Genomic DNA, 13506 nt, shown 5'->3' with positions numbered 1-13506 from the left:
CTGAACCTCACGTCTCGTGCTAGCTAGACATCGTCAACTGTTTAATCCCATATAATCCATAACTTAATTCTCAATCAAGTTAATATATTTTTTCAATCAAGTCATGTCTTCTAAATTGAACATATAGACTTAGATCAATTCTTTCCTACGTCACTTAGCTTTATACGTCATTCCATAGATTCAAATACTAAGTCGGTAGCACAGGAATTATTTTCTGTACTAATCAAAGTTATCATCTAGTAATGGTTTCCAACATCTGGATAGGTCAAATATTTACAAGATAATATTCAAGAACCAATGTATATGATTACCGCATAATTTATCTCTTTGATCCTAAATATGCTCTAGGATTATCTAATATTAAACTGTCAATCCTGAAGGATCATCCTCATTATATTCCAATCTTTCAAATCTATCATATGGATTATCCTGATTAAGATTTTACTAAATTGAAATATAGTAATGCATCAGCTCCTATAATTTGAAGGGGTCAATTTTATCTTGATCTACATGCAGACTTCACAAGTACTTGACTGTACCCAGTAGCCTTCCATCACTGCATTAGAAATGCAGATAGTCCAGCATCAAAGCATAGTGAGTTGCTTGCCCTAACTTGAATTTTGCTCGTCCTCGAGTAAAATAGATATATCAGCATTGTGTACCGACTTGGTCTTGAATAAAAAGTTAGGTTAGGCATTCCAAAAGATAGATGATACTTGATCAGACCATTAAAGAGATACTTCATTGGATTATCAATTTGACCCAATTAGTGGCTGAGTATTAACTAAAAAAATTTCAAGAGCTTTTCTTTCACCAACTCCCCACTTTACTCTTTAAATCCTCTAACTTAATGTGAGAGGGGTTTATTATCTTCTTGCAATTTAGTCTCCTTATTATCTACTATTTTTTAACATTGTCCACCTTTTTACGCGAACTATAACACTTACTTAGGCGAAGAGGCCCGGTTACTCAGTAGGAAATCAATATTTTTTTTTAAATAAAAAATATATTTTAAAGAGAATTTTTGCATACCTCGATCTTTCCACCCAATCTCTCATGAAGCAGATTCTTTATTGAGATCAGTAAGAAGAGGGTTGTAGAATCACTCCTAAAATTTGATCTAATCCAAACCCTACCATTCATTGGGTTTTCTTAATAATTTATTCCTCAGTATCTCTAAAATTCTCTTGACCGTTAATCATTCATTGATTAGGATGTCTAATTGACTCTTAATCAAAATAAAATTCAGATACATAAAACTAATTATTTCTGACCATACTCGAGGATTTGATTAATTTCTTTTCCCCCCAACTTAATCTACATTGTCCTCAATGGAGTAGGAAAGCAAAGAAAATAAAAGGAGAGAATGCACCTAGGATAATTTTGCTTCGAAAGTTGAAGATAGCTTCATTGATTAATAAGCTCTTGTTCTAAATTCCTGTAGCTGCAGTAAAGTAAAAACAATATGAAATCGTTGGGTTGCCTCCCAACAAGCGCTAAGTTTTACGTCTTCAGCCAGACGTCAAGTTTATTGACAGACTCTTCCATACAGAGCGGTCCTTTATTTTTAAAAAAAATGAAGATCAGTTAAAACAAAATAAAAAAAATTTGAGTTGCCTCCCAAAAAGTGCTAAGTTTAACGTATTCAGCCAAACGTCATATGCAATAAAACCAACAAAAAGTGGGCAATGGCTCATACTTGATTGTCCATGGAGGAGTGGTTTTATCGTGTGGTGTATCTAACAAGGTGTTAACTTCTTTCATATATCCCTCAAAGTCATACACTCCAAAGTGAGCCAAGCAAGTATCTAAGGGGTCTGGTGCTAGAATTATGGGTGTTGCATCTTCTATCATGTCTTCTAGTGTATCTACTTCGAAGCAACTATCCATTAATGATCCTTGGGAAGCACCAAACACATTCAGTCTCAGTTTCTTATTCCCAAACGATACATCCATGACTCCTGTCCTACAATTAATGCATGCATTTGCTGTAGCTAGAAAGGGTCGTCCTAAGATAATGAAAATTTGTCTTGGGTTGCCACTTAATTTCATGTCGAGAACCAGAAAATCAACTGGAAAGTAAAACTCATCTACCTTGACCAAGACATCCTCAAGCATTCCATGTGGTTTCTTAATTGATCTGTCGGCTAATTACAGTGTGACTGATGTGAATTTCTGTTCTCTGAATCCAAAAAGTTCATACACTGAACTAGGTAAAAGATTCACACTTGCCCCTAAGTCCAGAAGAGCTTTTTCAATGTGATAATTTCCTATAACACAGGAAATGATGGGGGCTCCTGGGTCCTTAAGCTTTGGAGGAGTGGCATGCTGGAAGACAGAACTAGACTGTTCAGTGAGTTGTACTTTCTTTGGAATTTGTGATCTAGATTTACGTTTTGGGGTGCATAAATTCTTCAAAAATTTGGTATAAGCAGAGACCTGTTTGATTGCGTCTAAAAGGAGAAGATTAATTTGGACTTGCTTAAACAATTCCAACATCTCATCGAGTTTTTCTCCCTTCTTATCTGTAGGAATAGGGGCTTTCAGGGCATCCGAAAATGGGGCTTTAGGCAAGTAAGATGATTCCGGTGCAGGTGCTGGGTTAACAGGTTCTTTTCTCTCTTCAGATTTTTTCTTTTCTGTTGTAGCTGGAATTGGTTGCTCTTATTGTTGGATTACTTCAGGTTGATTTAAGATTTTTTCGCTTCTAAGGGTCATGATCGATTTGGCATGTTCAGAAAAAGTTTCAAGACCAATGGAGCTTTCAGCTATGTATTGACCTTTTGGGTTATTAATAGGCTGACTAAGTAATTTGCCTTCTTCCCTCCTACTGAAAGCTATTGCTAGCTGACCTATCTGGGTCTCTAGCTTTGCTATTGATTGCATATGGGAGTGAAGGAGTTGGGTATTCATTTCTAGTCCTTTAAGTACTTGCAGTACTTTTTCTTTGAAAGCCGAGCTATGAGTACTCGAAGTGGGTTGAGGAGGGTTCTGGTATTGTGGCTGGGATGGATTCCTAAAAGTTACATCCGGATAACATGATCTTTGTTGCACCGGAGGAACCACTAGTTGTGATTTTCAGGAAAAATTTGGATGATTTCTTCAGCCGGGGTTATAAGTATTCGAATATGGATCGTTTCCTGGTTTGCGAGCTTGTTGGACTTGAGCTTGCTGAACCTGCTCATGCACAAACTCAGAAAATTGAGGTGCGGCTGGGCATTCACTAACAAAATGGTTCAGACTTGCACACAATGCACAAACTTCTTGGATTGGGTTAGGTGGAATCGGGGCTTGTCCAGTATTTAGAAGACGGTCTAATTTTTTGGATAGTTCATCTACCTTACTGTGGATATCCATGACGTTTCCAATCTGATAAATTCTACTTCTTTTTTGTTGAAGCATGGGTTGTTCTCTAGAAGTGGCAGACATATGATGTAAGGAATTCTCACTAAGTGTTTCAAAGAGCTGCCAGGCTTCATCCTCACTCTTTAGCATGAATATCCCACCACATGATGTATCAACCATTTGTCGGTGTTTCTCCGATAGACCATCATAAAAATACTGACAAAGTTGCCATTTAGGGACAGCATGGTGTGGACATTTACGAATAAGGTCCCTTAACCTTTCCCATGTCTCATGAAAAAGTTCACCCTCCAATTGAGAAAAACTGGTGATAGCTTTTCTAATTTGATTTGTTTTTCCAATTGAAATGTATTTCTTGAGAAATTCTCTCTGAAAATGATCCCAAGTTGAAATGGTTATAGAGTCTAAGGAGTTTAACTAATACTTGACTTTGTCCTTAAGTGAGAAAGGGAACAGTTTCAACCTAAGGGCATCATCAGAGAAGTTTTGGATTTTTACTATGGAACAAATTTCAAAAAATTCATCCAAGTATTTGTATGGGTCCTCATTACTAAGTTCATAGAATAATGGCAATATTTGAATAATGCTAGACTTAATCTCATATTGGGTAGCTTCTATTGGAGGTGCTTGAATACATAGAGAGTAGGTATACGAGGATGGAGTGAAATATTCTCTCAATGAGCGTGGAGGATTAGCCTCACCAGGTGCAGCCATGTTTCTAACTCGGATAGTCCTAAGAGTCTTTTCTAATTCTTCGTCTAATGGTTGCAAGTCAGGTTTTAGTGATCGTCGACCTAACATGCAACTAAAAGGTCTATGTAGGACTATCCTAGTCTGTTAAGGATTTTTTTTTTTTATTAAGAGGAGAAGAGAAGAGAGAAAAGAGTTCTAAAGAAGAGATCCTAAGAAGTCCTAAAACTAATAGAAGAATTAGTTGTGGTTAAATTTTAATTACAATCAAGTTAGCACGCAGTAGACTCTCTATCCTAAAGTTATCCTAGTTCTAGATAGCTCCTAACTGTAGTTAGCCTTCAAGCCCTCCAAGTCAGAGTTTGACCAACCAACTGGCCAGGTAAGTGTAAGGTTGGTGGGAGTCCCCCCGTTGCTTTTCTTAGACACCAATTAAATTGGTCAGGTCAGCGAACGGAACCAATTAAAAATCACCTTCCTTCGGGCCCAGTCGTCCCGCAAACCACTTGCTTAGACACCAGCTAGCTGACCAAGTCTAACCTGGTTCAACTTTTAGGGTCACTTGTCTTAATGAGCTCAAAATTCTTAGGGTCAACGTCTAATTAATTTTAGATTAAGGTCTAGGTTATGCAAATGCAAGAGAGTGATTTGTGGGCCAAGGAAGGGTGATCAAATCTCCACCTTATCTTAGTTAATGGGTTGCGCCCTTAAAATTAATTATGGAGATGCAATGCAAAGAAACAAGGTGTCCAATCAAGTTAAAAATTTTTATATTTGAGGTTACGCTATTTTAGTTAAGTGTTATGAAATGTCAGTGGCTTTTTTTTTTCAACCGTGCCAAGGTCCCCGGCAACGGCGCCAAACTTTGATGCGTAGTCGTCGATAGCATCAAAAATAACTCTACTCACTACGTAGGTAGAATGAGTCGAGATCGTATCCTCAGGGATCTTGGGCTAAGTTGAGATTACAAAATAAAAGAAAGAAGCATTGTTTTGATTTAGAAAATAAATTATCTTAAAATTGATGTAATTAAAAAATAAAGAGCTCGAAAGTTTTGAATTAATTTTATACTAGCAGAGTTGTATCTCTTTTTTAATTAAATAGATGCGATTAATCTTAGAAAAAATATCTATCTTTCCTCGGCACACTCCGTACTCGTAGATCACGGCGTGTCTCCGAAAAGTAATAGGTAAACAACTCTTCTTTCCTCGACATGCCCCATACCCGTAGATCACGGCGCGTCTCCAGAAAGTAAAAGTTGTTCCTAATATTAATCTAACAGGAAAGCATAAATAAAAATATATGAAAAAGAGCAAATAAAGAACTCATGATGATTTAAATAAGAAGCATAATCTTTATTGCATATAAAGAAATACAAGAAAGTTTAGAACAATAAACCCGCTCTGTGTCGTTACAAAATTTTTTCTCCACTCTCGAGATTGCTAGCTTAGCTGCTCATGGATTAGTCCCTTTCTATTCCTCTATGCAAGGCTCTAGAAGAATTTCTGGGCTCCCCCTCCAATGGGAGTACAAAAGCCTTTTTATAGGTGTTAGGAGGGAGGAGTTTTACATGATTTTTCGATGTGGGACTAAAGAAAATACTAATGACTAAAAAATAGATGGATGAGATGAAAAGATCACAAGCAGATCAAAAAAATACAAATTCTTCCTCTTGAAGTATTTCCAAAAATTAATTTTTTTCCTTTAATTTGCTCGCTGCTGTGTCTGCCATGCCAAATTCTCCCCGCGAACCTGATGCCGCGCGAACCCACGATGCCGCGCGAACCCACCGTCCACTGCCGCGCACCCGCCCGCACGTCTGCCCGCCTAGCACTCGCGTGTTCACCACGCGCTCGCACATCGCGCACGTTAGCTATTAGGAAGCAAGCGCTCCCTTTTGTTTTGATTACCAAAAAGAAACTTTTATTTCTTTACAATTACATCTGTATCTTTTTGGTTCTTTGCATAGTATCTTCATTTTCTATAATACCGTATGCATCTTTCTTTTATTTTAATTTTATTTTAAATCTAATTTTCTTCAAACTTGAGTCTTTTTGATCTGTGTATCGGACTCTTTGTATCGGCGATCACCTTTCCTATAAAACATAAAAAAAAGTATCAAATTCTTAATAAATAAAATAAATTAAATATAATTTTTTGCTTTAAATGACTTAAATTAAGTGTTTATCACATGCCCATACGCTTCGTGAGCTCCTCTCGATAGCAGAATACTCAGCAGGTGAGTCACTTGTTCAGTGATGATGTACTCCTACATTTCACCTATATGCCATACCAGTATCTTTACACTTCTTGGTTAAGAGAACAACCAACTTATATGGCACACAACGACCTTCACTCGATAAGTATCATTGTCCTTTAATGATATATCATTTGATCATGAACATGTTTGAGAGCTATACGATAAATTATTTTTATCAATTTATCGATTATTTTATAGTTTTAAGGACTTCATCACAACACAAGAGTTCTAGCAAGAAAGATGTAATTTTGTGATGAACGATGCCAAAATAACTTTTATTCATTGATAAATAATTCATATATATATTACAAAATGAACACAATCGTCCAAATGATTGACTTTAGGACATATTTCGCAATACTAACCCCATCAACTTCAAACTTATTTCACCTATACACCTCCATTTTAAATTTTTTTTAAATCAAGTCTTGTTATATTTCATTGCAATGTGATCATTTTGTCCATCACTAACAGCCAATGGCCAAATCATTCATCAGATGGCTATAAAATTATATCTCATCTATTCATCGATCAATGTACATATATGATGTACAAGAAATAGAAAATAGAGGATCACTATAAAATAAAACTCAGTGGAATTCTGATGAATTTATAGCTTATGTATGAATCTATCCCTTTGCCACTGGTTCTTCCTTTTGTCTGAAACTCTAAATGCTAGCCCTACTCTCCAAGGTGTGCCACTCTCCCTCCCTCTCCTATTCTCTTCTTCTTTTCTCAATCCAAGCTCTTCTAAAATCTCCACTTTTTTCTCATGTTTGCGGTGTTGGTGGATGTTGTTTCAGATCTCTTTCAGTTCTATTGTAAAAGATATAATTACATAACTATTTCGATCTTCTCTAATGTTCTTTTCTTTCGATATATTATTTTTCTCAAAAATTTTTATGAAGATTTGATGTTTGCTGCATGATTAGAAATACTTGTTATGTTAAAATGTGAGATGATTTGCTTGGTTGTCAATATTAGTGATGGTTCTTCTTCATTTCTTTTATTGCGTCATTCTCTTTTGGTGGGATCATATCATTGTTTCTTTTATTTATTTATCTATTATTAAGTTGAGATCTCATATATCTCATCGTGATTGAACTTAGATAAATCTTATATTAAAGAATTAATGTTTAAAACTTCATCTTTTTAAGCTGGTTTTGGATAAGATCCCATCCAAAGTTGTGAACTTAGTTCAAGATGATATTTTTGATACTTCAATATTATGTGTTCCTTTTCTTCTCATGCAATGACTACGATTTATTTTTTTGTAAGCTATAATTTTATTGGTGCCTCCCACAAAAATGTAGTCTTGGAGACTAGTTGACGTCATGCATGGATTGTTTATTGGTATAAAATAGATGCAAGCTTTAAGAATAAAAGTTTCTAAGAGTCTCTTCTGAATTGCTAGTCCTTTGTTATTTTTTAATTTATCAAATTGTATAATCTAATCATCCAAGCTATTTGATCAATCATTTCATTTATCATGATCTTTGTAGATATATAGTGAACTTAAATCTTCCCTCGTTCCAATAGAAATAGAGTTGGTATTTTGAGATTGGCTACATCTATGCGCAGATAAGAACCTGATTATGTTGCTGTTGATTGCACAAGATAATTTATTAGGAAGATAAAGATTTTCTGATAAGATGCTCATAGGATGGGGATTGGCTTTTGCTAAGATACTGCAGAATACATTATTTTAAACTTTTGGAGGAGTACAGCAAGAGAAAGTTAAATCTCAATATACATGGCAAGTATTAAATTAGTGGGGTTTTTCCTTAAAAAAAGAAGCAAATATGTCATTGAGGGTGAGTCTTAATTTAGAGTTCTTTCGAAACATAATTTCTTTTCTATTCTCATTTTATTTCCAATAAACACCTGGAGTATGGTTATCTATTACCTTTGTTCAATTAGTTTGATGAAAAGGGGATGTAGATATCAAACTTCTCTATGAGAGTTAGTGCTAGGGATGGCAACAGATCATATTTAGATCGATCAATATCTATACCCATCCTATCATGAAAAAATTCATATCCATACCTACCCCATACTCATTTTGGGTCAGATCAGACTGGATGAAATAGAGGGTACAAATTAATAAAATCAAATTATATATAGCCGCCTTATCTCAGATCAGATAGGGTTGGATCTCACAAAAATCCCCCAAACCCTCCAAGATTCAACTCTCAAAATCTGAAGCAACCAATTCACACCACCACAACTTGCATGAAATCCCATGTGTTTGAGAAGAAGACCCAACCAGAACTTAGGCAACCATACGACCACCCTCAAGTGCCCATTTTTCCCATAGATCTCCCAAAAAGGAAATGAAATAAAAAGAAATGGAAGTGAAAAGAGAAAAAACGAGTGCAAAAACTCCAATCTCCCTTAGGTACTCTCCTACCCCACAAATCTCCATGAAATGAAGAGAAAAAAGAAGCAAGAAAATGAAAAAAAAAAGATGGGATAAGGTCTTACCTTTAAATTTTTGCTGTCTTTCCCTTATTTTTGTTGATTTTTCTTATTTTTTCTATATTTTTTTCCCACTCTTAGGAGCCTCAATTGGGAGGGAGGCTTGGAGTGACTGAATAGAAAAGCTTCCTTCTTCAGAAGTCTCAATCGGGTGGGAGGCTTGGAGCAGCCGAATAGGGAGGCTTAGACGATGGCTAAGGTTTTGTGTTGGGTGTTTATCTGTAAGAGTTTAAATGGTATAAATAAATAACTAAATAAAATATATACATTGGGTTGATTTGGGACAAGATATTTCATTATCCGTATCTGATCCAAATTCACTTTAGATATTTTTTCTACAACCCATACCTATCCTGGATTTCAATCAAGTCGGATACCTAATTCAGTGGATCGGATGAAATTGCCATCTCTAATTAGTGCTAGGCCAATAAAGCAGTGATATAGTACTGGTGTAGGAATATAGTGTGATCACCATTGCCTTTTGGACTTGAGAATATTTTGGATAACAACTATAAGGCTGTTATGTTGCAAAAGGTAAGCATATGAAAGATAAGAAAAAAGTGAGGTATGGAATAACTTAGTATTAGAACATATAACTGAGTGCAATACGAGAAGTGAAGAGTTGTTCCAGATTTCCACTAAAGCGTAGAGTAAGGAAATAGGTTTGAAAAGCTTGTGAACTGGGAAATTATAGTCCTTCACAATTTGAATTGACTGGAATAGTTAAAATGGGATGGGGATGCCTTGTAGTATCTAAATAGAACTTGAAAACTGAAAATTGTAGACGATTCAAAACCACATCCATATAATCAAAGAATAAATTGCACAAGCTCAACTGAAATTTATGGATGATCCTTCTTTGTCTAGCATAATATTTTTGTTTATCGCATTTGGCTAGATCTGTAATGTCTTAAAGTATCAGGCAAATTAATCATTTTGTGTTAGAAATGACTAAATTGTAAATTTTGATCCAGTAAATCCTAGAAATTGAAGATTTAGTGTCTATAGTTTCTTCTCAAGCAATTGAACAAACAACCTTTGCGTGTCCAATACCCAATATGAAATCACCTTTTGTTCTATAACTTGGTATTCAATTGTTAATAGCACTTCATTGTTAGTGCAGTTTCTGATAATGACCTTCAATCTTCATATATCAGCAATGAGCTCGTTCTTATTTTATTTTTGCTTTTTTGGTAGACAAGACATTGTAGCTGGAACAGCAGCTCCAGCTCTTGGAGAGCCCATGGACTTGGTGACAACCTACATCTTATGATGAAGAAATCATTGGCCCATGATGGGCTTGTTCGTGGTCTTCATGAAGCTGCCAAGGTCATCAAGAAGCATGCAACGCAACTTTGTGTACTGGTTGAGGATATATCAAGCTTGTCAAAGCACTTTGTGCTGGACATAATGTGCACTTGGTTACAGTTCCAGCTGCTAAGCCTCTTGGCGATTGGGCAGGGGTTAGTAGCATTCTTTCATGTGCTGTCCTAACATACGTTTCTCACAGGGGCCAGCCCATGGGCCTGGTAATCTGCAGAAAGAAAAAGATTCATAGGGGTCTTCTTTCTTTCGTTGACACAGGATTCGGCTCGGGGTGTCGAGTTGATATGGGCTATGCCTAAATAAGTTGCCCAACCTCCAAATCTAGTAGGAAATCCAGCCCAATCTTTCTGGATTACCTACACATGCTCTAATATTTTTTTTAAATCCAACACTTCTGACCAATTTTAGATTCAGTAGATACAAGTAACATAAAATGTCTGTGGTCTTTCCAGCCTGATTACACATCAGTACAAGGGCAGGGCTTTGTTGGGGAATGAGCAAGCATAGGATTGGAGTATGCTTTCATAAAAACAGATATGAGCAAGGAATGATTATTCTAATCATCTGTCTATGCTAAGAAAAGCTGTCAGAAGTTATTCCTTGCATATACATTCATTTATGCTTACCTCCTTTTTTTTTCCTTGTTTCCTTCTAGTTGGGTTTTTTTTGGTCGCCTTATAAAATAGTTTTGACGAGCAAATAATTGCACTTTAGTGCTTTTTTTTTTTTTTTTGATGGAAAAATTGCTCTGTAGTGTTACTCGTCTCTTCAAGACCATATGTACAATCCTAATTTGCTAAACCATCATCTATTCATGTTGTAAAATTTGCCTCGTATATGCTGTGCTAGAATTCTGGTATTGGTCTACCTTTTTTGTTGGTATCAATCTTAAAAACGTTGTGGCCGGCCAAAATTGAGGACAAAGTGACAAATGTGCTGCCCGACGGTGGATTCCAAATTTAGAACTGCAAAGTTTATGTTCATTGTATGCAAAGTAGCATAGCTGACAACTTTTAGTCTGCCTGTGATTTTTGAGTTAATGTAGCTTTGTAAGATTGATTCAGAGGGGAAGGCAAGGAAAGTGGTATGCTGCTCATGTGTGGTTATCAAGGTAGAGGAATCAAGCATTTTCTGTTCTTTCTATCCAACGGTGCAAACAAATTTTTAATTGTTTTATTTTAATGAACTGCATTTTTTACATTTTTGCAGGATTATGGAGAAGAATCGAAGGGCCTTGATATAGTTCAGGAGTATCTGAAATCCCACTGAAAGTTGATTTATTATTTTCAGAACGATAAGCAGTAATAATTTAAGATATCATATGCTTCCAGTTTACTTTTGGGCAATATATGTGCAGTTCTGCAGCTCATTAGATTATGAACTTCTGTTTCCTAAAATTCTCAGTTTTATCAGATATTTTGTTTTGTAATCTTGTACCTTAATTTTTTGCACAATGTGCCAGGCAGCAACTGTTGGGGAATGTGAGGATTTTGTTTAAAATCATTAGTTGCACAGGTCATCCTAGTGTTTAATGGTTATTTGTGCAATCCAATCCAACATAGTTCGCTAATGGGTTTAAGAATCCCAATCTCGCAAGGCACCCTGGTCAAACGCCATGATTGTTTGAGTCATTGCACATATCATCATTCTTCATCACGACTGAAGCTTATCTTTATGAGAGCTTTGAAGTGGATGGCTTGCCCAAGTTCTAATTTTTTAGTCTCCAAAAGTAAGTACCGTAGTAGTGAATGGTTTTTTGTGTATCTCTGCTGTTTACTGGAGCGTAATCCCATAGCAGACGGGCCGAATGACGATCTAATCGCATTTTTGCCCATCCCAAGGTGTTCCGTTCACGATGTCTGGGCCTCTTTACAGCATTGCATAAATGTCTGTTGTTGCGGATCAAATCCACCTTAAGCCGAAGGCGCTAGAACTGCAAGACATCCAGTATGTCGACGGTAATCGAATCTACAAAAAAAAAATTTATCGAAAGTGGCTCCGATGGAGAACCCTCTGATACTCAGAATGGATTTCATCCATAACAGATTTACGCTAGAGGAAGGATGGGCTCCCTCGTGCTAGCGTCGGGCGCCCGCATGACTGTTCGTTTTTGAAAAAGAGTACCTTATCTACCGTTATGCCGCTGCGGAGAGTTTCCTCGCCGGTGAAATTTTTAGTTATAAACTATACTCTACGCTGGCTACCGGAGGTGTCCCCATAACCTCCTCAGCTGGCTTCTAGCAAAAACAAAGATAGAAAGGGACTTCTCAAAGAAAGCTCCTTAGGTGATCTGTGAGCTTGTAAATGGTGACAAATCCAACTGTTCAGGAGCTTCTTTTCCCACGGCCACAAATCCAGTGGATTAAGAAAATGCCCCTTCAAGCACTCCTGGTTGAGTCGAATAAATGGGGCACATACAACCCATACAGGAAGGGGAAGCACGCTTCAAAAGATTTGCACAAAACCTTTTTGGTTAGAGGTCCCTAAGCCCTCACCTTTTACTTCATTTTCTTTCTTTTTAAAAAAATTACAAGCCTATGAGCATTAAAAGTAAGGTTGAATCTGAACCCCATAATCATGGTCGATCCGAATCCCTGATCATAGCCGATCCAAACCCTTGATCATAGCCGATCCGAACCTCTGATCATGGCCGATCCGAAGCCAGATTATGGCCGATCCGAAGTCAGATCTAGACTGATCCGAAGTCCAAAATAGGGCCGACCTAAAAAGGAAATAAGCCTCAAAGCTCAACTACAAGCCGAAGCAAATAATGTGATAATCCGGCCTGATGAGCCAAAAAGCCCACAAAGCCCAAAAAAAAAAAAAAATAGAGGATGAAGACTCCCAACGGGAGTCTTCTTCTTCCCTAAGTCCGATCAGGAGAAGAACTCTCCGAGGCCATCGAAAACCCATAGGAAGAACCCTATAAATTCCCCTTCTTCCCCTCAAAAGTCAGCCTCGACCAGCCGTGAGATCTCCCTCTTCCTTCTCCCGAAATTCTCCGTTGAAGCTCCCGACCCTGTGTTCACCTCAATTTCTCGCCGGAGACCTTACCGAAGTCGAAGGTAAGCTCCGACCCTCCTTCCTAGGCCTTGCACACCCTCGTCGGCCGTCGGGATCGACGGAAAACTTATGAATAGGGGTGGTCCTGTTCTTCCCTTGTTCGGTCGAGCCTTTCTTTCTCTTTTCCGGCACCGACGGTCACGCCGACCGCCGACTCTGGCCTCTCCGAACCCGAGAGAGTCACCCGTTGCCGCCGGCCACCGTCGGGCATGATACGGCCGTGATCGGCCGGTCAAGGCACGGGGACCTCTAGGTCCCCTGTTTCGGCCCAATGAAAGCCCGGGAAGAAGAAGAAGAAAAGAAAAGAAAAGAGAAAGGAAAAAGAA

At 37.5% G+C, this 13506-nt stretch overlaps 1 non-coding gene and 1 pseudogene across 1 annotated transcript; both read left to right on the top strand.

Moving 5' to 3' along the window:
- LOC105046727 (small ribosomal subunit protein eS12-like) overlaps positions 1-11386 on the top strand; it is a 40332-nt pseudogene extending 28946 nt beyond the window's left edge.
- On the top strand, positions 3584-3689 carry LOC140858889 (small nucleolar RNA R71). Its single transcript, XR_012142293.1, has one exon. It is a non-coding gene; the product is annotated as a small nucleolar RNA R71 (small nucleolar RNA).
- Positions 11387-13506: the final 2120 nt, after the last annotated feature.

The sequence above is a fragment of the Elaeis guineensis genome, chromosome 6 (genome assembly GCF_000442705.2).
Source record: "Elaeis guineensis isolate ETL-2024a chromosome 6, EG11, whole genome shotgun sequence".
Taxonomy (NCBI): Eukaryota; Viridiplantae; Streptophyta; class Magnoliopsida; order Arecales; family Arecaceae; genus Elaeis; species Elaeis guineensis.
Note: the sequence above shows the minus strand (reverse complement) of the source record. Positions and strands in the feature narration are given on the sequence as shown.